We start from the raw sequence: 27,192 nt of genomic DNA on the forward strand, positions 1-27,192 counted from the left end.
AGAAGGAAGAAGAAACAACTCAGACACGTACAGAGATACCAAAGGCCACAAAACAACCTTTGTTACTTATGGCTTCGTATAAAAGCATTTGAATTTCACAAATTCCTAGTTCATATGAATTCTGAGTTAAACACAGGGACTCTCTCTATACTGTAATAAAGCCTGTCCTCTTTAAGGGAAGTTGCCAGAAGCAACGTGCATCTAACCATGGGACATATCCGCAGCGTGCATCTAACCATGGGACATATCCGCAACGTGCATCTAACCATGGGACATATCCTGTCACTGTTTTTCAAACGGAACCTCCACTGAAGTAAACCTCAATGACAGGATATGATCCAGCTCCAAGACGTGTTTCCCAAGGCAGCTTCATGCTGTGAGAGCTGGGCCACACAGCATGAAGCAGAACAAATAAGTCATGGATCATCAGGGGTAGGGGTGGGGAAACAGGTAGAAATGAAACTAACCACGTTACTCATTCTGACCGCATTACTCATTGGATATATTGTATGAATTTAAGAATTTAAGGAATAAAGGAAGAAAAGATTACAAGCCTTTTATTTCTTCCCTTCTTTCTTCTAGAAAACCTAAAGTATGTATTTTAATATCCTGTCCATTCTAAAACTCATATTTATGCATATGCTTTCCAATGAAACTATAATTTCTCTTATTCATTTATTCAGTCGGTAAACTCTTTGGTCAAGAACTTACTGAAGTTTCTTGGGTGTCTAATATGTGCTACTATTTGCTTGTGTGTATGTTAGTTGCTCAGTGGTGTCCGACTCTTTGCAACCCCATGGACTACAGGCCACCAGGCTCCTATGTCCATGGAATTCTCCAGGTGAGAATACTCAAGTGGGTAGCCATTCCCTTCTCTGGAGGATCTTCCAGACCCAGGGATCAAACCCATGTTTCCTGCATTACAGGTAGATTCTTTACCTTCTGAGCCACCAGGGAAGTCCCCCAATGTGTTATACACGAAGAATTTAGAACTTTAGAGGCCCACGTATTTCATGGTCCCAGGCCTTCTTCTCTAAAGAGCAGATTAGCAGGCTCTTGCTGTATGCCTTCGAAAAAAACACCACATGCCTCTATCCTAGCACCCACCATGCAGCTTGTGGTTCTTCTTCTAAGACTCTAAGCTCCCAGAGGACAGGAACATTATAGAAACACAATGTTATGTCTCAGATCCATGCTGCTAGTTTGCACATTATCAGCTAAAGGCAGGACTTAGAATTAAAGCTTAAAGACTTCTATGGAGCCATCTTCTTGGGGAGATTTTTAAATCTATCATAACTGCCATCTGTAAATACCTGGATAGAATAATAACTTGAGCACTTCTATAAAAAGTCCTATTACAAATCTGAAAAGAATAAATCTTCACATTTAGCACATAGATTATCTAGTGTACATTAGTATTTTAAATGAGACTGGAAGGAAGCTAAAAAAATGATAGATTTTCTTTACATTGTAACAGCCTAGATGACCTGTTATATTCTTTCCATATCTACATTTCTATGATTCAGAAATTTAGCCATCTAATTATAATAAGCATAAGTAGCTAGCAGTTTTGAGGAACCAACATTCTGATGTAATAAAGGCATATTCAAAATGGCCGAGCAAGCCAAATTTCAAAGAATAGAAAGGTTAGTGTGGAAGGAAGACAAACAAGGAAAGGTAATTTTCTTTTCCCCCCACTGGATTATGTATCACTCACAGGAACTGCTCAGTAAATGTTTACTAAATTAATGAAAAAATGCGCAAATAACTGTTGAGATGCCATAATGTTAAAAAGCAAGGTAGACAAAGACTGTAGATAAGAAACCCTTTGAAGTGAACTCAAGGAATGTTACAGTAAAAGGAATATGAGCTCAGTTAGATAAAACTGGGGTCTGGATTTAAATCTGAAACATGAAAGAATAGAAAAACAGGTGAAAGCAAGTGAGAAACAGTGGGTTTTGTTATGTTTGGTTTTATTTGGTTTTGTTTGGTTTTCTTTAAGGCTGGTAGAGATTTTACCCCAGAGAGAGCTTTCAGGAAAGGAGTACTCCTCTGAACATAGTGGAAAAAACTTTAGACTTTCTCTCAGTATTATGAAGTTGAATAAGTTAGTCTCTCAAAACTTTCTTTTTTCTTTTTAATGGGTGTAATACCACCTATATGGGTTTAAGGATTAATTGATGTAACCTATATAATAGTATCTACAACCTTAGACACTTAATGAATCTTCTTTCCTTCTTTATTCTGGCTCACCCAGACTTCTGGAAACCTCTTGACCAGAGCTGTATAGCAGAACTTTTTGTGATGATAGAAATGTTCTGTATAATCAACACCCAGCCTTCAACCACATGTAGCAGTTAAACACTTGCAATATTGCTACTGTGAATGTAAATTTTAATGTTATGTAATTGTGATTTAAATTAAAATAGCCATGCATGGCTACAGGCTACCACACTGAACAGTGTAGCCACAGACCACCATTGTGCAATAGAAGCTACTAATAATGTAAATGTTTAAAAGTGGCTATTGAGCACTTGAAATGTGGTTATGAGGAACTGAATTTTTTACTTTATTTCATTGAAATTCATTTTAATTTAAATATCCCCATGCAGCTGGTGGTTATAAATACTAAAAAGCACAACTCTAGACCAGAGTTTCTGAAATCTGGTCAGACATTAAGTCATGTCTGACTCTTTGCAACCCCGTGGACTGTAGCCTGCCAAGCTCCTCTATCCGTGAGGATTCTCCAGGCAAGAATACTGGAGCGGGTGGCCATTCCCTTCTCCAGGGGATGTTCCCGACATGGGGATCAAACCCTGGTCTCCCGCATTGCAGGCAGACTCTTTACTGTCTGAGCCACCAGGGAAGCCTGGTATGAATCACCTGAGCATCTTGTTAAATTACATGCTCTGATTTGGTAGATTTGGAGAGAAGTCTGAGATTCTGCATTTCAAACACTCTCAGAGGATGCCTATGATGCTTGTCTCTGGACCACACTTTGAACTGTAAGCCTCTACAGTTGTTGTTCAGTTGCTCATTCATGTCTGACTCTTTGCGACCCCACAGACTGCAGCACTCCAGGCTTCCTTGTCCATCACCAACTCCTAGAGCTTGTTCAAACTCATGTCCATTGAGTTGGTGAAGCCATCCAACCATCTCATCCTTTGCCATCCCCTTCTCCTCCTGCTTTCTACCTTTTCCAGCATCAAGATCTTTTCCAATGAGTCAGCTCTTCATATCAGGTGGCCAAAGTATTGGAGCTTCAGCTTCAGCATCAGCCCCTCCAATGAATATTCAGGATTGATTTCCTTTAAAATTGACTGGTTGGATTTCCTTGCAGTCCAAGGGATTCTCAGGAGTCTTCTCCGACACCACAGTTCGAAAGCATCAATTCTTCAATTCTCAGCCTTCTTCATGGTCCAACTCTCACAGCCATACATGACTACTGGGAAAACCATAGCCTTGACTATACGGACCTTTGTTGGCAAAGTAATATCTCTGCTTTTTAATACACTGTCTAGGTTTGTCAGAGCTTTTCTTCTAAGGAGCAAGAGTCTTTTAATTTCATGGCTACAGTCACCATCTGCAGGGATTTTGAAGCCCAAGAAAATAAAGTCTTTCACTGTTTCCATTGTTTCCCCATCTATTTGCCATGAAGTGATGAGATCGGATGCCAAGACCTTAGTTTTTCGAATGCAGAGTTGTAAGCCAGCTTTTTCATTCTCCTTTTTCACCTTCATCAAGAAGCTCTTTAGTTCCTCTTTGCTTTCTGTCATAAGGGTGGTGTCTATTTTTCCCGGCAATCTTGATTCCAGCTTGTGATTCATCCAGCCTGGCATTTTGCATGATGTACTCTGCATAGGAAAGGTTGTTGCTGAACCACGAAAGATGCCAGGATTCTTGGCCTCCAGAGGAGAAGAATTCATTCTGGGGCCAGAGACGAGGCTTGATCACTCAGAGCTTTTGCGTAATAAAGTTGCATTAAAGTATAAAAGAGATCGAGAAAGTTTCTGACATAGACATCAGAAGGGGACAGAAAGGGTGCCCCCTGGCTAGTGTTAGCAACGGAGTTATATACTCTTTAATTACTTATTACAATGAATCAAAAGAATGTCTGGAAGTTGTAAAGACCTTACTAGACCCACTCCCATTATTTACATTTTAAGATTACAGGATTAGCCAGAAGGTTTTTTCCAGAAACTGTCCTCAAGCAGGATACATTATTATTATATAATCCTATGGAATGTAGAGGAAAAAAAGTTTGTCCTTTCCTGCTGCTGCTGCTAAGTCGCTTCAGTCGTGTCCGAATCTGTGCGACTCCATGTCCTTTCCTACTCCTTGAGAATTCCAGACCCCTACCTCCTCCTCAAGAACCCCAGACCCCTCTCTCCTTGGGGGCCCCTGGACTTGCCTAGGAATTGACTTTCTCACATGTAAGTTAAATAAGCAGGGTGACAATACACAGTCTTGACGTACTCTTTTCCCAATTTGAACCAGTCCATTGTTCCAGTCCAAGGCTCTACACAGTCCTTCCAATTCTGAGATCTCTCAACTCTGAATCCATGGAACTAGTGGCAGTGATACATGGGCTATTTAGAAGCTGTTTTTAACACTTCAAAAAGCTTAACAGCACTTCGGACACTTTCTGGCAAGAATGCAAAAATGATACATTATTTATGGTGTGGAGAGGTGCAATTTCTAGCAATTTTATTTCTAGGAAAATTCTCCAAAGATAATCTGGGAAAAATACAAAAGGTGTATATACAGACTATTCACTGCAGCACTATTTGTAAAGTCTAAAGAGAAAATCCTATATGTCTAACAGTAGTGTTGCAGGAAAGAAAGTGGGCCTGAGAGGATGGTCACATCCTAGGTCTCAGGTGAGTGTCTGGGATGGCTGCCAAGCGTGGGTTCTTGGCTTCGCACAGGAAAGAATTCAAGAGCGAACCACAGTAAAGTGAAAGAAGGTTTATTCAGGGAAAAACACCCCACAGACAGCGTATGGGCCACCTCAGAAGATGAGGAGCTCCAGGGTACAGAGTTGTCGGTTTTTATAAGGGTGGGTAATCTCATAGGCTAATGAGTGGGAAGATTATTCCAACTATTTTAAGGAAGGGATGGGGATTTCCAGGAATTGGGCCACTGCCCACTTTTCAGTCTTTTATGGTCCAGTCTCAGAACTGTCATGTCATTTAGCTGATCTGTTACAATGAGTGTATACTAAGTCTTAAGGTCTAGTGGAGGTCAATGATCTGCCATCTTAGACCTAGTTGGTTCTAATCAGTTTATTTCCTGTCCTCAATGGCTGCCATTCTTTTAAAGGTTATGTTCCACTGCCTTCCTGTCTCAGGGAACTGGCTTAATAAATACAAAAGAGTACTCAGTTCAGTTCAGTCGCTCAGTCGTGTTCGACTCTCTGCGACCCCATGAATTGCAGCACACCAGGCCTCTCTGTCCATCACCAACTCCCGGAGTCTACACAAACCCATGTTCATCGAGTCGGTGATGCCATCCAACCATCTCATCCTCTGTCGTCCCCTTCTCCTCCCGCCCCCAATCCTACCCAGCATTAGGGTCTTTTCCAATGAGTCAACCCTTCGCATGAGGTGGCCAAAGTATTGGAGTTTCAGCTTCAACATCAGACCTTCCAATGAACACCCAGGATTGATCTCTTTTAGGATGGATTGATTGGATCTCCTTGCAGTCCAAGAAACTCTCAAGAGTCTTCTCCAACACCACAGTTCAAAAGCATCAATTCTTCGGCGCTCAGCTTTCTTCACCGTCCAACTCTCACATCCATACATGACCACTGGAAAAACCATAGTCTTGACTAGACGGACTTTTGTTGGCAAAGTAATGTCTCTGCTTTTAAACATGCTATCTAGGTTGGCCATAACCTTCCTTCCAAGTAGTAAGCGTCTTTTAATTTCATGGCTGCAGTCACCATCAGCAGTGACTCTGGAGCCCAAAAAAGTAAAGTCTGACACTGTTTCCACTGTTTCCCCATCTATCTGCCATGAAGTGATGGGACCAGATGCCATGATCTTAGTTTTCTGAACGTTGAGCTTTAAGCCAACTTTTTCACTCTCCTCTTTCACTTTCATCAAGAGGCTCTTTAGTTCTTCTTCACTTTCTGCCATAAGGGTGGTGTCATCCGCATATCTGAGGTTATTGATATTTCTCCCGGCAATCTTGATTCCAGCTTGTGTTTCTTCCAGCCCAGCGTTTCTCATGATGTACTCTGCATATAAGTTAAATAAGCAGGGTGACAATATACAGCCTTGACGTACTCCTTTTCCTATTTGGAACCAGTCTGTTGTTCCATGTCGAGTTCTGACTGTTGCTTCCTGACCTGCATACAGGTTTCTCAAGAGACAGGTCAGATGGTCTGGTATTCCCATCTCTTTACTACTACGTAGCTATAAAAAGTAAAGCAAATATCTCTATACTCTCTAAAAATGACTGCCAAGATATACTAAAAAATAAGCATGGAGGAAAATGGGTATGGAATGCAAACATTTACCTATATTTGTTAATATTTTTAAGTGAAAACAGGTAACTGCTTTTAAAGTTACTTATAGGTCAGAAGAGAGAAAAAGTAAGAGATATATTATGTCTGAATATGCCTTGGTTTATAGATTTGTCTTAGGAACCATTTTACATAACTATAAAACAAAATTTAAATTTTAAAATAAGCTACATAGAAAATTAAAAACAAAATGGTAAATGAGCTTAAAAGGATGTCTTAAGTTGGTAGCAAAACCAAACAGGAATTATTTCAAATGACTTTGAACCATACTAATTTGTGACAATCTAGGATAGTGGGGTGGGGTGGGAGGTGGGAGGGAGTTTCAAGAGGGAGGGGACAAATGTATACCTATGGCCAATTCATGCTGATGTACGGCAGAAACCAACACAGCATTGTAAAGCAATCATCCTTCAATTAGAAATAAATAAAATTTTAAAAAATACATTAATTTGATAGCACATTCTTAATAGAATACACCACAGGAACAATAAGAACTGTAAAATGCCTTAAACACCTTGAGAGGTGGTGTAGATATTATTTTGAAACTGTATGCATATTGTGGAATAAAACAAGTAAGAAAGTATATTAATGTATTGCTTTCTGGTACAGGAAAGACTGGAACCCCAGTCACACCAAATGGCAAGATACTCTAGTGAAGTCATGACAAAAAGACCTTCCAGGCATCAATAAGAACAACGACACTGGATTGAAATACCTCCAGTACGTTTGAATCCGTGAAGTAGGGCTTCCCTGATGGTGCAGTGGTAAAGAATCTGCCTGCCAATGCAGGGACATGGGTTAGATCCCTGGTCTGGGAAAATTCCACATGCCGCAGGGCAACTAAGCCCATGCACCACAACTACTGAGCCCGTGAGCTGCAACTACTGAAGCCCGCACACCTAGGGCCTGTGCTCTGCAACAAGAGACTGCACTGCAATGAGAAGCCTGTGCACCGCAACCAAGAGTCGGGCCCACTCTCTGCAAATAGAGAAAGACTGAGTGTGCAGCAACAAAGGCACAGCACAGCCAAAAACTAATAAATAAATAAAATTATTGTTATTCAGGAAAAAAAAGGAAAATCATTCCTGGTTCTCTTTCTCTGAGAAACCCCCCAACCAATCTGCCTACAATTGGCCATCTGTGGTGGATGCTAGGGAACCAATCTGGGCTTCCCAGGTGGCTCACTGCCTAAAGAATCCACCTGCAATGCAAGAAACTCAGGTTCAATCCCTGGGTTGGGAAGAACTCCTGGAGAAGGGCATTGCAACCCACCCCAGCATTCTTGCCTGCAGAATCCCATGGCCAGGGAAGCCTGGAGGGCTACAGTCCACAGGATCGCAAAGAGCTGGACACAACTGAAGTGACTCAGCACACATGCACATAAGGAACCAATCCATTATTTTGAAAACTGGTAAATAGAGGGAAAGAAGCAAGCATTTATGCTGCCCTTCCTATACAAATTAGACCTCAGGGTACCGAGCTGATGACAGGAAGTTCATCTTTGTAGAAATACGTACATAATAAATAAACATGGAATGACAGAAAGAGAATATCATTTTACAACTCCTAATAAAATAATGAATCTAGGCAATAAAACTTCATAGCTCCTAACATAACAGAAAAAAAAAAAAGACATGCAAACATTATGAATCTCCTGAAGACAGTACACAATATTTACAAAACTGTCTTACCAAAATCATAGGACCACGGAGTTTTTAATAGAGATCCATGGATGAGGCCCATGAAAATATTATGGGAAACATATGAACTTGGATCAGTAAAAAATACATCCTGATCTTCAGTAACATTAAACTGCAGTTTAAATTCCCTTCAATTGCAAACATAGATGACAAATTATAGAGGTATTACTATTAGCAGTGCCTATGACTTTACTGCCAAAGATTTTACAGATATTTTCATATCATATAACAACTGTTGGCTGGAATTTCAAAATATCATTACTACTCCAAAATGACGGTCTTTAACAAAGTTAAAGACCCATTGTGAGATCTTTAATCTAACGTAGTTTTTTAAAAGAGAAGCACATATATTAACATCATATTGTGTTTTTAATAATTTAATATCTAAATAGATAGAATGGATTTCCTCTATAATCCTATGTATTTTATTTTTTGCATTTAAAAACATTATTCTGAGAAGGAAATACTGTAAACCCACCAGAAAGATACAGTCAGCAAAACCCAAAGCATGGAAAACTCTACAGGACATATGAACTGTTTCTTTAAAAATAAACTGCAAGAGACCTGACGTGCCTGGGCTGCCTGACTGGCCCTCCTCAGGGTTTTCAAGAAACGGAAGCGGTAATAGTTGGAGTCCATGCACACTTGTGATAGTCTCCAGGTACCCTGTGAGAGGAAAGGGGAGGGTGCCCCTGGAATCACCTTCCTCTTCGATGCCGCTCCCCGTCCCTCCTCCCTTATCCTCTGTCTCAGGCAGTTCTAACTCTTCCCCACCCTCACGTCTTATATCACTTCCCAGGAGATGAAGTGTATCCATCACAGGTTTGCCAGCTGGTCGGGTTCTCAGTGTGAACCTTTCCTACAGGACCTGGTAGCTAAGACAGTACTGGGAAAATGACGGCCACTGCTTGAAAGTCAGGAGCAGCTCAGTGCGTCTGGAGCAAACCAACTACCTTGTATCTTTGAGTGCCAGCTGCATCTTCGGGATAAATGGTTCTGAAGTCGGGCTGAGCAACAGCACAATGAATTTGTCAGGCAGCTGGAGGTCAGTAAGCCAGGCTTTGCGGGAAAATTTTACCAAGCTGTGGCTGCTACAGCTGCTGAAGAATGCTAGGCGTTAAAAATTAAAGAAGATAACCAGAGCATATGGAATCAAGGCCACAACTTTACCATGAGAACTTCAAACATGTCACTTAAAGATCTAGATATGGTGTCCCGATCTGCTGACTGAACTTGCTGACCAGTACAGGCCTGGTGATTTCAACAGCCTACCGGCTGGACTCCTAGTGTAAATGTGTTCCATTTAAGCAAATCCAGATCAGCAGTCTGCCTCCTAACTTACTTCTTTCCAAGAGAAGTCAAACCCTCAAGAATTCAAAGATTTCTTTTGCAACTATAATCAAAAGGAATCTACTCATTATAACTCAAGCCTATTGTCAGCCCACAGGGGTATCAAACAGAACCCTTGAACTCCAGAAATGGAAGAATGGTGAAAAAAGGTCATGGATTTATAATTTAGCTGGGTTCAGATTGCTGGTTTCACCACCACTACCAAATTCTAGCATAATTATCTGACAACCCAACTACTAGTTTTTCTAGTTATGATTTAGTAAAAGTATGAAAAAAAATGAGACTGGTTACTCCTTTCTCCACACTGACGCTTGTCTGAGTCTAAGTAACAATGACTTTTCTTCTAAAGTATATGTGACATCCTTGGCGCTGGCCGCAGACAGTCTTACTCTATAAGTTTGCTCTACAACAATAAACAACATGAAAACAAGGGACACTTACAAGTTGAAGGGCTTATTTTTTATATCAAAATAAAGAATGAATTTTCAGAACCAAAAAAATAAATAAACTGCAAGAATAAAAGAGCCAAAAAAAGAAAAAGACAGTAGAAAAGAGCCAAGAGAAAGAGGAAACATATAGAAGAGGAGATGTAGCTATAACAACCTGTTGAAATGCATGGTACTTATGTGCATCTTTATATAAACAAAATATTTTAAAAATTAAGTTATAATTGGGGAAACTTGAACACAGACTAGCTACATGATAGTAAGAATTATTGCTAATTTTTAGGTGGAATAATAGTACTATGACTATGTTTCTTAAGTCCTTATCTTACATCTTGAGATTAATACTGAAATATTTATGCATGAAATTATATGATGCTTGAGATTTACTTTAGGATAATCCAGGAGGGGTGAAGTGGAGAAGTATGAAAGAAATGAGCTGATAATTAGTGGTTGATCTGTATATCACAGCAGGTAATAGTCTCTACTTTTATTTAAATATTCCCATAATTTTTTTAAGCCTAACAGAAACCTCACATTCACCCATAATGATACTATTCAGACAAACCCAAATATCACATTTACTTACTTTCAGTTATAATTCTACCAACCAAATGTGGGAACACTCATTTTCTCTTACTAATCAGAAGCTTTAGTGTCTGATTAGTTAAAAGAGAGAGAGAAAAAAATAAATTCATTATTATTTAACAAATACAATTTAGACAAGTTTCAAAATTTAAAATTCTGGGTAGAGAAGTAATGAAAACAGGTTTATAATGGAGGAAAACCTAGATTGCTGATCTAATAAAATGTCTCATATAGTATTCTATTTAGTATGTATTTGGCTCCACAGATAGGTTGTAGTGTGAAGTCAACTGGGCCTTAGGAAGCATCACTACAAACAAAGCTAGTGGAGGTGATGGAAATCCAGCTGAGGTATTTCAAATCCTAAAAGATGCTGCTGCTAAAGTGCTGCACTCAATATGCCAGCAAATCTGGAAAACTCAGCAGTGGCCACAGGACTGGAAAAGGTCAGTTTTCATTCCAATCCCAAAGAAAGGCAGCACCAAAGAATGTTCAAACTACCACACGTTTGCACTCATCTCACATGCTAGCCAAGTAATACTCAAAATTCCCCAAGTTAGACTTCAACAGTACCTGAACTGAGAACATCCAGATGTTCAAGCTGGATTTAGAAAAGGCAGAGGAACCCAGAGATCAAATTGCCAACATCCACTGGATCATAGAAAAAGCAAGAGAATTCCAGAAAAACATCTACTTCTGCTTTATTGACTACAGCAAAGCCTTTGACTGTGTGGATCACAACAAACTGTAGAAAATTCTTCAAGAGATGGGTATAACACACCAGTTTACCTGCCTCCTGAGAAATATGAATGCAGATCAAGAAGCAACAGTTAGCACTGGACATGTAACAAAGGACTGGTTCCAAATTGGGAAAGGAGTACATCAAGGCTGTATATTGTCACCCTGTTTATTTTACTTATATGCAGACTACATCACGTGAAATGCTGGGCTGGATGAAGCACAAGCTGTATCAAGATTGCCGGGAGAAATATCAATAACCTCAGATATGCAGATGACACCACCCTTATGGCAGAAAGTGAAGAAGAACTAAAGAGCCTCTTCATGAAAGTAAAAGAGGAGAGTGAAAAAGCTGGCTTAAAACTCTACATTCAAAAAACTAAGACCATGGCATCTGGTCCCATCACTTCATGGCAAATAGATGGGGAAACAATGGAAACAGTGAAAGACTTTATTTTCTTGGGCTCCAAAATCACTGCAGATGGTGACTGAAGCTGTGAAGTTAAAAGTCGCTTGCTCCTTAGAAGAAAAGCTATGACCAACCTAGACAGCATATTAAAAAGCAGAGACATTACTTTGCCGACAAAGGTCTGTCTAGTCAAAGCCATGGCTTTACCAGTAGTCATGTATGGATGTGAGAGTTGGACTATAAGGAAAGCTGAGGGCCAAAGAATTGATGCTTTTGAACTGTGTGGTGTTGGAGAAGACTCTTGAGAGTCCCTTGGACAGGAAGGAGATCCAACCAGCCCATCCTAAAGGAAATCAGTCCTGAATATTCACTGGAAGGACTGATGCTGAAGCTGAAACTCCAATACTTTGGCCACCTGATGCAAAGAACTGACTCATTGGAAAAGACCCTGATGCTGGGCAAGATAAAAGGCAGGAAAAGCGGACGACAGAGGACGAGATGGTTGGATGGCACCACCAACAAAATAGACATGAGTCTGAGCAAGCTCCAGGAGTTGGTGATGGACAGGGAAGCCTGGTGTGCTGCAGTCCACGGGGTCACAAAGAGTCGGACACCACTGAGACACTGAACTGAACTGAACTGTAGGTTGTAGGCTCTTGCCAAATTATTACAATTTCTCTAGTCCTATACAGGAGCAAGGGCCCATTGACAATCAATCCTAACTGCTTGGAAGTCAGATACCAAGAGTAGAAGAAAAGATATCATGAAGTAAGGGGAGACTTTTGTGTTTGTCCTAGATTCACCAAACAACATCAGATCTTGTAATTCCTAAGTAGATTTTTCAGTTGGGATGATTTCACTGTAACCAGCTGTCAAATTTAACAGTGACAATTCTTGTTATAAATTGTTGTGCTTAGTCACTCGGTCCTGTCCAACTCTTTGAGACCTTATGGACTGTAGCCCACCAAGCTCCTCCATCCTTGAGACTCTTCAGGCAAGAATACTGGTGAGTGTGTAGTTCCCTTCTCCAGGGGATCTTCCCCACCTAGGGGTCAAACCTGGGTCTCCTGCATTGCAAGTGGATTCTTTACCATCTCAGCCACTAGGGAAGCCCCCATTATAAATTAATACATTTATTTTCAAGTATAAATGTAAGTTTCAACAGCAAGAGCCCCACTTTATCTAGAGCCCAATCACCCCCAAATGAACTGACCATGATGTTCCAGATATACAGAAGTGGAAAATTCCCCCAAGGAACAGGAATTCAGAAATTCAGCTATCAGCTTTCTTATGTACAATGCCAGAAGGATGTTCATAAAATTTTGCCATAACCACAGTCTATTGTTTAATGAAGTAATGAAGCAAATGTGTCCAAAAGTTGCCCCGTAAATTATAGCACCTATTATATTTTCTTCTATTTATTGTTATTAAACAGAAAAATAGAATAAGGCACTTCGAAATTAGGAAAACATTTTTCTCTACTTAACATCACCATATGTCCTAGTGAACTTCTTACACTAGAAGGGGAGCGGGGAAGCTAACCAATTCTGCGGTACTCTGTGACAATACAACAATGCTTAGAGAAGAGCAAACGGGATGGGTGTAGATCCAGCAAGGACCAGAGTTACATCCAGTCTCTTTAGTTGCAACTCAAGATGGATTCAACCAAAATTAACTTCAACCTCTGAGCCTTAACAACTCTCTTCTAGTTCCTGAAACTCTCATTCCATTCTGACTCCAAACATGAAAGGGCCTAAGGATACTAGTGAAAGGGGTAAGAAATCAACGACTAGATTGGTAGATGGATCAAACTACCCGACTGAACCTTAAAATTAACAGAGCATTTGGGTGGGATCATGGGGCTTTGGTTGTTTTCTTCTTTGTCATATTTGTACATAGCAAGTTTCCTAACAATGAGAAATCTAGTTTTTAAAATCTATGTTCTTTCTTTAAAAGCCTGTAGAGTCTGAAGGGACCAGAAGAGACTAATGTTAGAAGACTTCTTTGACTCATTTTGAATCCTTGCGCTAAAGTGGACTCATCCATCACCATCAAGCATTATTTTATTACATTCACGCTAAAGAACCCCATCAAAATACCTTACTTTATGTTTTTTATAGTGCCTTGCAAGATACAAAAACTTCTCTCTGCCTTCTTTGATTTTTGATCCATTTGACAGTTCTGTGGAGTTACAGATGAAGAAACTGAGGCTGAGAGAGATGAAATGGGTCACCTAACTGATGTTGGTTCAAAAGTAACAGAATTAGGTACAAAATACAAGGCCCCAGCACTAAACAGACTGCTTCTGCTAGCCCACTATGTTTCCTCCTATGTGATTCTGTGAAAATAACTTAGAGTAGAGGATTCATCTCTTCTTTTTTTTCTCTAACCAAATATCTGATGAAAATGGATAAGGTGGCAAAAATACAAATTGGATAATACTAATGCCATCTCTTTCTATAAATGCCTGACTTCTCATCTAGTCATTTATGACTTCAATATTATATTTTCCCATGTATTTTATATTAGATAAAATATTCCATAATAACTGTAGACTCAGTTTGCATAGAATTAAATCAGTTATTTTAGAATTATAATTACTTTACATATTTCTCAGAATTTTATTTGCAAATATATCCCAACACATGCCAAGCAATTTAATAAATACTGTGCACAATACTGAAGTATGCAAATTTTGGCAATACCTGGCAACTCTAATCATTGCAATATCATCCCACAGCCAATATGAGAAGGATACCAATATTAAGTCCTGTAGAAAATTAGAGTAAAGCAGAAACAGAAAGATACACACACACACACACACATCCTCACACAAACAGAGAAGCGTGGATGGAGAAAATAGCCACTTGAGGTATTTTTCAGTAACTGCACCTATAATAGAAAGCTGCAGCTTGTTCGAGGGAGCTGATCTATCTCAGTTCAGTTCAGTTGCTCAGTCATGTCCGACTCTTTGCGACCCAATGGACTGCAGCAGGCCAGGTTTCCCTGTCTTTCACCATCTCCCGGAGTTTGCTCAAACTCACGTCCATCGAGTTGGTGATGCCATCCAACCATCTCATCCTCTGTCATCCCCTTCTCCTCCTGCCTTCAATCTTTCCCAGCATCAGGGTCTTTTCCAATGAGTCAGTTCTTTGCATCAGGTGGCCAAAGATTGGAGCTTCAGCTTCAACATCAGTCCTTCCAATGAATATTCAGGACTGATTCCCTTTAGGATGGACTGGTTTGACCTCCTTGCAGTCCAAGGGACTCTCAAGAGTCTTCTCTAACACCACAGTTGAAAAGCATCAATTCTTCAGCGATGATCTAATCAAGTTTATACCTGGGTCTTTTTTTCAGGAGTGGGCTAGCCTTTGCAGTAGTAGGCTAGCCTTTGCAGTAGTATACTACTCCTACCTAGAGACTGCTTAGTGAAAACAGTCCAACCTGGCAGGCAATTGCTACAACCCACAGTGACCTTTATTACCATCTTCTTATTAGTACCCTTTTCAATTCGGCAAATATTTTTTTAGTTCCTGATACCATATCAGACTCTGGGAATATAGAAAAATAATAAAGAACCTGCCTATATGAAACTCACAATACAACAGTGAAGAAAAACAGTAAAGAAACAATTGAGTGAGTGAGTGATAGTCACTCAGTCGTGTCCGACTCTTTGTGACCCTATGGACTGTAGCCTGCCAGGCTCCTCTGTCCATGGAATTCTCCAGGCAAGAATACTGGAGTGGATTGCTATTTCCTAATCCTTCTTTCTCCTGCTCTAGGGCTTTTAGCTGTGTCTTTTGGCTTAACACCCATTAAGAAGTGATCCCAGTTTTCAGGTAACAGAACAGGAGTTCCTATTCCCTTTCCTATTCCTATTCCCTGACTTCATCAAGCTGCTCAGGTTAAGAGAAAGGGAATAGGAACTCCTGTTCTGTTACCTGAAAACTGGGATCACTTCTTAGTGGGTGTTAAGACAAAAGACACTGCCAAAAGCCCAAGAGGAGGAGAAGGAAGGATTATCACTTGCAGTGAGTAAGAACAACAGGTATCTTTCCCAAAACAGTGTCTCTCCAACAGCAAAGCTGGAGAAGCTTCAAGCTAAGGGTACATATATATTCATGAAGGGACTTGAGCAGAGAAGAATTCAACATAGAATTGGGACAAGGTTGACAAAGTCCAAGCTTTAGTTGACTGAAATCTCCAGGGTCAGAAAAGGTCAACATCATCATTCCTTAGATTCCAGTAGATCTGGTGGTTGAGCATGTGGTCGGAGGAGGTATCAGTTCCACAAAACAGACCAAGAACTCACATACTGGCTATCTTTACCACTGAAACATAACTGGGAGTCTTTATAACTGATTTATTCCTTAGCTATTGTTACTTTTCTTACCTAAGTACACATTTGTTCTTTTGTCCTTAAGATCATTAAATACTGAGACCTGATCAAGGATTGTGGTCAGGCTTAGATCACAAAATAGCTTAGGCCTTGCTCTAATGTCAAGAAAATCATGCCTGGTTCTCTTTCTCCAGGGACTCTCTGCCTTATCTGCTTATAGGTCCCAGCAGACAATGGTATTATGAACTCTCCAGCATGCCTAGAGCCTAGAGATGCAGCTCATCCAAAGAAATTAGCAGCTACCAAATCTCTTTCAAACCTGTGGAACATCCTAAAAAGAGAACCAATTATTGGTTGATTATTTCAAACATGGACCATGTGCAAAAGGTGAGGGTTAGATGAGTTGAGAAAAGGTTTTCTTGATATTTTATGAGTTATTGCTAACATTTGTACCAGCATCCAGATGGTCTCTGTGCTCTAAAGTTATTTCTTTTTAAACTGGAACCAATTTTAGACTCTATCACCAAATGTACTAGACAGAATAATGTCTCCCAAAACATCTCCATGCCCCCTAATACCCTGGAACCTACGAAGAGTTCACCTTACCTGGTACAATATTATGATACAAGAAATACATATTTTAGTCTTGGTTCCTGGCCAAATCCTAAAGCCCTTATAATTTCCTAAATGATAAGACTGAAAGGGGACTTCCCTGGTGGTCCAGTAGCAAAGACTCTGCATTCCCAACATATGAGACCTGGGTTCCATCCCAGGTCAGTGAACTAGATCCCACATGCCCTCAACTAAAGCAAGAGTTCACATGCTGAGATAACTATCGAAGATCCAGCATGCTGCAACTAAGACCTGAGGCAGCCTACTTAATTAACTAATTTTTTTAAAAAGAGAGTTGTTGTTCGGTCGCTCAGTTGTTTCCGACTCTTTGTGACCCTATGGACTGCAGCACCTCAGATTTCCCTGACCTTCACCATCTCCTGGAGCCTGCTCAAACTCATGTCCATTGAGTTGGTGATGCCATCCAACCATCTCATCCTCTGCCGTCCCCTTCTTCTGCCTTTGATCTTTTCCAGCATCAGGGTCTTTTCTAATGAGTCAGCTTCTTGCATCAGGTGGCCAAACTATTGGAGCTTCTGCTTCATTATCAGTGGCTAAGGCCATAAAGAATCTGTAGCAAATGCAGGAGACCTGGATTCGATCCCTGGGTTGGGAAGATCCCCTGAAGAAGAGAATAGCTATCTACTCGAGTATTCTTGCTTGGAAAATTCAATGGACTGAGGAGCCTGATGGGCTACAGTCCATGAGGTCGCCAATGAAAACTTTCATTAACCTCTGGCTGATCAGCAGAAATACAAGGTGACAACCTGGGACTCATGACTGGTGTCTGAAATGGAAGTTTGGGAGGTGGGGGCATGTTAGGGAAATTAAAATGGAGGAAGCTTTGTTCAGGTTTCAGAAGCAGGAGAGCAGGCCTCTGATGGGCTTCCCACCTGCCTGGACACTGCCGGAATTCTGTGCCTGCCTGCAAGCAAAGCAAGTCAGGAGGCACTTTGGATAAGACCCATTCCAAGAATGGGTCTTAGAATTCTTGAGTCCCTAGAGATCTGGCCAACTCCCTGGGGTCTAATGAAATAGTCACAAACAAACAAACAGCATTGTAAAAAAATTAAAATAATGGGACTTCCCTGGTGCTATACTGGTTAAGAATCTGCCTGCCTGCCAATGCAGGAGACATCGCCTTGATACCTGCTCTGGAAAGATCTCACATGCCATTGGGCAACTAAGCCTGTGTGCCACAAGTACTGAAGCCTGTGCCTTCTAGAGCCTAAGCAAAGCCAGAAAGTCTGTGCAAAGCAACAAAGACCCAGCACAGACAAAAATAAATAAATTTTTTATTTTTAAAAAAGGAAAGATTAATGTAAAACCAGAGCTGCATTTTTGCGTGCAAACTGTAGCCCCTGAAACTGCAATTGAAGTCTCACACATGGAGCAGATGAATCACCCGGGGTCCTTCCGCCAGTTGGGACCCCAGACTGCTGTTAATGAGGGACTTCCCAGCATGCCGTTTAAGTCTAGATGTTGGTCAGCACAATTTGGTGATATATATGCTGTTAATCTTCTCTATTGTTTCTATTTATCTTCCTTTTAACGATTGCATATTGAAATTAAGTTAAATAACCCTTTATTAAATATTGACATTTAAGAGGCAAGGGAAAAAGGGAAAGATATCCCCAGCTGAATGCAGAGTTCCAGAGAATATGAAGGAGAGATAAGAAGGCCTTCTTAAATGAACAGTGCAAAGAAATAGAGGAAAACAATACAATGGGAAATACTAGAGATCTCTTCAAGAAAATTGGGGATATCAAGGGAATATTTCATGTAAGGATGGGCACAATAAAGGACAGAAATGGTATGGACCTAACAGAAGCAGAAAGGATTAAGAAGAGGTGACAAGAATACACAGAACAACTAAACAAAAAAAGTCTTAATGACCCAGATAATCACAGTGGTGTGGTCACTCACTTAGAGCCAGACATTCTGGAGTGTGAAGTTAAGTGAGCCTCAGGAAACATTATTACAAAACTATCGGAGAAGGCAATGGCACCCCACTCCAGTGCTCCTGCCTGGAAAATCCCATGGATGGAGGAGCCTGGTGGGCTGCAGTCCATGGGGTCGCTAAGAGTCGGACACGACTGAGTGACTTCACTTTCACTTTTCACTTTCGTGCATTGGAGACGGAAATGGCAACCCACTCCAGTGTTCTTGCCTGGAGAATCCCAGGGACGGGGGAGCCTGGTGGGCTGCCGTCTATGGGGTCGCACAGAGTCAGACACGACTGAAGTGACTTAGCAGCAGCAGCAGCAGCAGTGGAGGTGATAGAATTCCAGCTGAGGTATTTAAAATCCTAAAAGATGATGCTGTTAAAGTGCTGTACTCAATATGCCAGCAAATTTGGAAAACTCAGCAGTGACCCTTCTTTGGGATTGGAATGAAAACTGACCTTCTCCTGGAAAAAGTCAGTTTTCATTCCAATCCCAAAGAAGGGTAATGCCAAAGAATGTTCAAACTACCAGACTATTGCGCTCATTATACATGCTAGTAAGGTTATGTTCAAAATCCTTCAAGCTAGACTTCAGCAGTACATTAACCAGGAACTTGCAATTGTATAAGCTGGATTTAGAAAAGGCAGAGGAATCAGAGACCAAATCACCAGCATTCATTGGAACACAGAGAAAGCAAGGGAATGCCAGAAAAAACATCTATTTCTGCTTCACTGACTATCCTAAAGCCTTTAACTGTGTGGATCACAATAAACTGTGGAAAATTCTTAAAGAGATGGGAATACCAGACCACTTTACCTGTCCCCTGAGAAACTTGTATGCAGGTCAAGAAGCAACAGTTAGAACTGAACGTAGAACAATGAACTGGTTCAAAATTGAGAAAGGAATACAACAAGCCTGCATATTGTCAACTTGCTTATTGAAGTTATATGCAGAGTCTATCATGGGAAATGCCAGGCTGGATGAATCACAAGTTGGAATCCAGAATGCTGGGAGAAATATCAACAACCTCAGATATGCAGAGGACACCACCTTTGTGGCAGAAAATGAAAAGGAACTAATGAGCCTCTTGATGAGGGTGATAGAGAATAAAAAAGCTAGCATAAAAGTCAACGTTCAAAAAAACTAAGATCATGGCATCTGGTCCCATCATTTCATGGCAAAAAGAAGGAGAAAAAGTAGGAGCAGTGGCAGATTTTATTTTCTTGGGCTCCAAAAATCACTGTAGACAGTGACTGCAGGCATGAAATTACAAGACACTTGCTCCTTGAAAGGAAAGCTATGACAAATCTAGCCAGTGCGTTAAAAAGTAGAGACATCACTTTGTCAACAAAGGTACGTCCAGTCAAAGCTATGGATTTTCCAGTATTCGTGTATAGATTTGAGAGTTGGACCATAATGAAGGCTGAGAGCCAAAGAATTGATGCTTTCGAACTGTGGTGCTGAAGAAGACTCTTGAGAGTCCCTTGGACAGCAAGGAGAGCCAACCAGTCAATCCTAAAGGAAATCAGTCCTGAATATTCATTGGAAGGACTGATGCTGAAGCTGAAGCTCCAATACTTTGGCCATCTGATGCAAAGAACTGACTCATTGGAAAAGTCCCTGATGCTGGGAAAAATTGAAGGCAAAAGGAGAAGGAGGTGGCAGAGGATAAAATGGCTAGATAGAATCACCAACTCAATGGACACTGGATTGCAGACAAAGTTGATCAGCAGGCATCCTGATTAAAACACTTTCATCATTTGCTGGGAAGAATTTGAGCAAACTCCGGGATACAGTGAAAGACAGGGGAGCCTGGAGTGTTGCAGTAAATGGGGTGTCAAAGAATCATACACAACTTATGAACAACATATTGAAATTAAGTTAAATAATAATCCTGTATTAAATGCTAAAAGTGTTCACTTGTGTGTAACTATGAGTGGTTTCTTCTGTTAATGAATCCTTCGAACCTAAAATAAAAATAAAACTTTCCACAAAACAGGGCAAGCTTGAGGGCTGCTGCTGTTTAGACGCTATGTCATGTCCAACACTTTTGCAACCAACCCCATGGACTGTAGCCTGCCAGGCTCCTCTGTCCACGGGATTTCCCAAGCAAGAATACTGGAGTGGGCTGCCATTTCCTTCTCCAGGGATCGTCCAAACTAGGGATCGAACCCATGTTCTTGCTTGGCAGGAGCATTCTTTACCACTGATCCACCTGAAAAGTGCCTGTGGAGTCTGCACTAACTCCAAATAGTATCGTAACTAAATTGTAGTACACCCAATTTGTGTCTGAAGAGCTGGTTAACCTGTTGATGTGAGAAAACCACAACCACAACCCCCACATTTGTTGTCAGAAATATTGAGTTAGGAAAATACAGTTTTTTTCTTTGGGCAAAAGGGACTTTGCAGATGTAATTATGGTTAAGTACCTTGAGATGAGTCCTTAAAAGGAAGACCCTTTTCCATCTGTGATTGAGGGAGGTATGACTACATAAAAGAGTCCAAGAGAAGCAAAGTTGCTGATTTTAAAGATGGGGGAAGGGGCCAAAACCAAGGAATGCAAGCATCCTCCAGAAAGTGAAAAGGCAAGGCTATCCACTCTCCCTAGAGCCTCCAGAGAAGAACACAACCCAGCTGATGTCTTGCTTTTTATAGCCCAGTGAGAGCTGTGTCAGATTTCTGCCCTAAGAAACTGTAAGATAATAAATCTGTTGTTTTCAGTCACTAAATTTGTAGTAATCTGTTATAACAGCAATAGAAAACTAGGGCATCAAGTCAACTTAGTTGCATATGACACTTAAAACAATATTTGAATCATAATGTTATTTAACTCTTTACATCCAATCTAATGAATGGCCTTAGTAACAAGATAATCACATCAAGTAAAAAGCCTATTAAGTAACTGCAAACAAAGTTGATCATGAGCCATCCTGGATTAAAACACTTTCATCATTTGCTGGGAAGAAACTGAAACCATGCCAACAAACCAGAAACTACAGAACTAGTTTTATGTAAATGAACAAAAGTTGTTTCTCACAGTTGGAAATCCAGAGATTTCCTCTTACATATCATGTCCTGTAAGACTCTAAGATAGTTAGGAATACAGGGGAAACATATTAATACTCACCGTCTATACAATAAAAGGGAGACAAATGCCAATCACTGTACTGAGCTTTTACATATATTAACTTAATGGATTTTCATACAAACATAAAATGTAGATATTCTTTTGCCAAAGTTCAAAGTCCTTTAACCAAGTTATTTCAAATAAATAGTAACTCTAGGAAAGTGAAAGTCGCTCAGTCATGTCCAACTCTTTGCAACCCATGGACTATAGCCCACCAGGCTCCCCTGTCCATGGAATTCTCCAAGCAAGAATACCAGAGTGGGTTGCCATTTCCTTCTCTGGGGGAACTTCCCGACCCAGGGATAGAACTCAGGTCTCCTGCATTACAAGCAGATTCTTCACCATATGAGCCACCAGGGAAGCCTTGCAGTAACACTAGATTAAAATTCAAATAAGATTCTAAAGGCTGTGTTCTTTCCATTCTGCTATGCTAAGAAAATGAAATAATTGTGGGAAGAAAGATAGTAAGAAGGGTGCACAGTTCTAGAATAATTATCCCTCAATTCCTACAGCATTTGCATTGTAACTCCTTCCCATTTTCTACATTTTGTCTGTAGTGTTTTATATTCCTGTTTCATTTGTTTTGCTAGATTATAAATGCAGAAAGTGTGTCATGGGGATTTTTGTGTCTTCCCCTTACATTCATATAATATCCAGTACTGTTACTATTATTGCTGTTGTTACTATTGTTACCATTACTGTTATTACTGTTACTATTATTACTGTTTACAGTAACAATAATATCTGACACTTGATGAGTGCACATTTTTTACCAGGCACTGTTCTAACAATTTCATAATTCTAATTCGTGTAATCCTCCCAACAATCCTATAAGGTAGGTAATTTTTTTTTTTTGCTATTTATAGATAAAAGAAACTGATGCACAAGATATTAAGCAACTTGCCCAGAATTATACAGCTAGTAAACAGTAGAAACTGGGGAGCAGTGCAAGCAATGTGGCTTATAATAATTGTTATACTGGAAGTACAGTAGCCCTCTCCCCTTTATCTATGGAGGATACATTCCAAGAATCCCAGTGGAAGACTGGAAATGTATATAGTACTGAGCCCCACACATGCTCTGTTTTTTCCTATACATACATACTCATGATAAAGTTAATTTATACATGAAGGAAGAGATTAACAACAGTAACTAAGAACAGAGCAATTATAACAATATATTGTAATAAAAGTTATGTGAATGTGAGCTCTCTCAGAATATTTTACAGTACAGATTTAATGTGGTTTCCATTCTTAATCTTAACTAAGCATTTATCACACACTGTGGCTGTAACTTTTATTTTATTTTGCTCTATTTGGGTGCGTCGGGTCTTAGTTGCAGCATGTGGGAGCTTCATTGCAGCACAGGGACTCTAGCCGTGGGCTCAGCAGTTGCTACACATGGGCTCTCCAACTGTGGTGAACAGGTTCTGGCTCGGTAATTGTGGCACGTGGGCTTAGTTGCTCTGCAGCATGTGGGATCTTAGCTCCCCAATCAGGGATCAAACACACGTTCCCTGCATTGCTAGGCAGATTCTTAATCTTACTGGACCACCAGGGAAATCTCTGCGGCTGTAACTTTTGCAGTTTGAGATGCAACAGCAAAACTAGCACACATTTCTTTTTCCTTCTTCACAGTTTCACAGAAGATTCGTTCTTACCATACATCTCAGCAACTTCAGCAGACAAGTTTTTTTCCTCATTAAACAGAGAACTTTCACCATTTTAATTAAAGAAAACACCATATGGCTTCCCTGTGGTGGATCCAAACTGCCAGCATCACTACTCTTGCATTTGTGGGCCATTTTTTAGTAATATAATGGTGACAGGAACACAAAAATAGTTGATCTGATAATCAAGATGCCACAAGTGACTAATGGGCAGGATAGCAGAACAAAGGGATGAATCAAATCCCAGGTGGATGCAGCAGACAGCACAGGATTTCACCACACTACTCGGAGCAGCATGCAATCTAGAACTCATGAATTGTCTATTTCTGGAATTTTCCATTTAATGTTTTCAGGCCTCAGTTGACCATGTGTAACTGAAACCAAGGACAGCATTTATTAGGGATTCAAAATACCTTTCTTATTATCCTAACAAGATTGAGGAGACAATAAAAATAACTGTGTGCCAGGTGTCATACTAAGTGCTTATATATGTTGTTTCATTTAAATCTCATAAAAGCTTTTGTGAGAAAGGGATTACAAGTACAACTGAATAGGTAAGAAACTGAGTTTCAGCCATTCAGAGTTTGTATTTTCCCATTCTACATACTACTTCTCTGATAATAACAAAAATAAAGTATACAATACTGAGGATTAGGATACCATGCAAGGAGGGCAACTGATACAAATTACCTCGAATCTTTAACAATGAGCATCAACACATCCATTTGATTATATGTTCTACAATTAATTATTTTAATAAGGAGAGTTCTAATGAAAATAAGAAAGACATAAAATCTATTTATGGTATCCTCCCTCTGCCCTCCAATTTTGATTGGCTGAAAAGAGAAAGTCTGAAACACATATTCAGCTCACCTGGTCTCTTTGGACACAGGTCAGAGAAACTTGAGTCCTACAGCCTACAAGGAGGTGAAGGTGAAAGTGTTAGTCGCTCAGTTATGTGCGACTCTTTGCGACCCATGGACTGTAGCCCGCCAGGCTCCTCTGCAATGGGATTCTCCAGGCAAGAATACTGAAGTGGGTTGCCATTCCCTTCTGCAGGGGATCTTCCCCACCCAGGGATCGAAGCCGGGTCTCCTGCATTGCAGGTGGATTCCTTACCGGCTGAGCCACTAGGGAAGCGAACAAGAGGGCGCTGGAGAAGCACTCAGCTGTGGGCAACATGTAGAGGATGTGGCCTCTACCTCTTGGATTCTCCCTCTGCTCAGACTCCTATGTGAGAATTAAAAGGAGCAACCAATGTGAAACATCCTCCAAGGTCAGGAACGGGAGCTCCAGGAGGGCTGACAAGTGGGGGACAGGGATGGGGGCAGGGTAAATTCAGGAGGATGGGATTAGTACTGGGTAATTAGTGCACTGCAGTTTCAAGAGTCTAGATGGCTAGAGTTTAAAATCCTATGACAGATGTACAACCATATCTCTACCCAGCCCATTCTGGCAAAGGCATGGAAGAAAACAGACTAACCCTGTTCTCGATGGGCAACCAAGAAGCCACCACCCATAAAATTTTAAATTCCTAATACTGCCTACCCATTGAGGCCAAGGCTGAATAGGAAGTTTTGAAGAACTGTTTTTTTTAACCATTGGAAAATCTACATGTACATCCCTTGTGGATTATCAAAACAAAAATATGGATTTCAAAACTTGAGGGTTTTGTTGTTTGGTCTGCTTTGTGTGTTTTAAATGGTAAGATGTAATCCTCGAATGAAGAAAATCAACTGGTCTGCAGTTAGGAGAATGAAATCAACAGCGACAGCAAAGCACAAATAAAGAGACAGGCAGAGAACCCCCCTGTGGTTTGGGTTCTGGCTCCATCTGCTTCTCTGCTCTCTGCGGTTTGGCACTTAAACCCTCCTTGAATTCTGCGAAGTCATAAGTCTTCCTTTTTTACCTACAACAGTGGTCAGCTGGATTTCTCTGCTAACAATCAAATTAATACACTATTCAAACACCAACCAGGCACCAAAAGAGAACAGGAGTCTAAGCCTGAAAGTTCCTGAGGACTGGGCCTGGGAGGGGAAGGGAGGTGTAAAGGAGTGAGTCATGACAGTCTTTCAACATTCCACAGGCCTTAAACCAGAAAAACTCACTCCCCTCCTTAGTTTGCTTCATTTGCTCCTAATTTATGCCTGCCAGCTCTCAACCGCTCTCAACCTTTTCAGCTGGAACTGCCAGTATCAGGCAAGGAGAAGTAAATGAGCATTAGTGGGGAACCTGATACAAGCCCCAATTTTTTAAGCTCTCAGGTGGCATCTTTAAAATCTACGTAAACTGCATTGTGTATGTGTGTGTGAAAGTCACTCACTTGTGTCTTTGTGACCCCATGAACCATACAGGCCATAGAATTCTCCAGGCCAGAATACTGGAGTGGGTAGCCTCTCCCTTCCCCAGGGGATCTTCTTAACCCAGGGATTCAACCCAAATCTCCCACATTGCAGGCGATTCTTTACCAGCTGAGCCATAAAAGAAGCCCATAGAGACGCCATTTGATATAAAAGCAATAGCAAAAGATGGGTATTTCACAGGTAATATGAGTACTTCTCAAAAGTGGAAACAAATAAAGCCAATAAACATACACAGAGACCCAGCTTTATTATTGATCAGGGATACACAAATTAAGATACTCTTTTACATTCACTTGATTGTAAAAATCAAGATACTCTTTTACATTCACTTGATTGTAAAAATCTTCAAGTATGATAACATCAAATGTTACGATATTTGTTTCACAGGATTTCTCATATTCAGCTGGTAAGTTCATACAAACACTTTGGGAAAAGTTTGGCATTTATTTTATAAAGTTGAACAATCACATACCCTCTAATCCAGCAACTCCTCTCACAGATGTATGTGTATGTATAAAAGAAGCTCTTACAAGCAACCAATAGGAGACAGAAGAAGAATGTTTCTAAAAGTCCTGTTCACTATTCCAAACACACAGAAAAAAGCCCAAATACCCCTCAACGGAATGAGTACATAAAATGTGGTAGACTCACAGAAAAGAATATTATATGAAGCTAAAGGCAGTGTTTTGCAGCATTAGGCGACAATACGAATGAATCTTAGCAATGCGATATAGCGGGTGTAAATAAATCCCAACAGATTATTTATAACATACCCTTTTTTAAAAGTTTTTTTTTAAAAAAGATAATAAAATATAAGTTTTAGAAATGTATACAGGTACAAAACTATACCAAAATGAGAGTAAGGAAATGGTGTAAGAAGGATTTAAGATGGTGATTATCTTTGCTTGGGAAAGAAGGGATAGTGTGAAATGAAATATTTCCTGCCATATCAGTTAGCAAGAAATGTCATCTGCTACTTGCAATTCCAGCCCTCCAAATGTGAATTTCTGAGCCATGCCGACAAGTGGCACCACTCTCTACCCAAGAAACTTAAGGATGTTACAGTCATCAGCGATTACAGTCCTCCAGTGTGACCTGGTGAACCGTAAGGGAATTCCAGAGAGAAAAGAATACTTTTGTAAAATAGCAGGATGCTGGCCCCACACAGCTGAGATGCTTATGAAAGAAATGACTTCAATAATCCCAGACTCTTGCATCTTCCCATACATAGAAAGGTGCTAAATTCTTTGATACCTGGTTTTCCTTACTTAACAATAATCTTTGATGGTCAGACTGCCTGACGCCTTTGTTCCACATTTGTATATTGCCTGACTCCCTCCCCCGCCTCCTCAGAGCAGTTTTTCAGGGCCTCTGAGATGCTG

At 40.4% G+C, this 27,192-nt stretch overlaps 1 protein-coding gene and 1 pseudogene across 1 annotated transcript in view; one reads left to right on the forward strand and one right to left on the reverse strand.

Annotated features, from left to right (window-relative positions):
- The window catches only part of SLC35F2 (solute carrier family 35 member F2), a 63,232-nt gene that overhangs the window by 28,168 nt on the left and 7,872 nt on the right, over positions 1–27,192 (reverse strand). The window lies entirely within an intron of this gene.
- LOC145526367 (uncharacterized protein C14orf119-like) lies at positions 8,501–9,343 on the forward strand (annotated as a pseudogene).

Source organism: Giraffa tippelskirchi, chromosome 11 (assembly GCF_054371585.1).
Source record: "Giraffa tippelskirchi isolate mGirTip1 chromosome 11, T2T-mGirTip1v1.2.pri, whole genome shotgun sequence".
NCBI classification, from domain to species: Eukaryota; Metazoa; Chordata; class Mammalia; order Artiodactyla; family Giraffidae; genus Giraffa; species Giraffa tippelskirchi.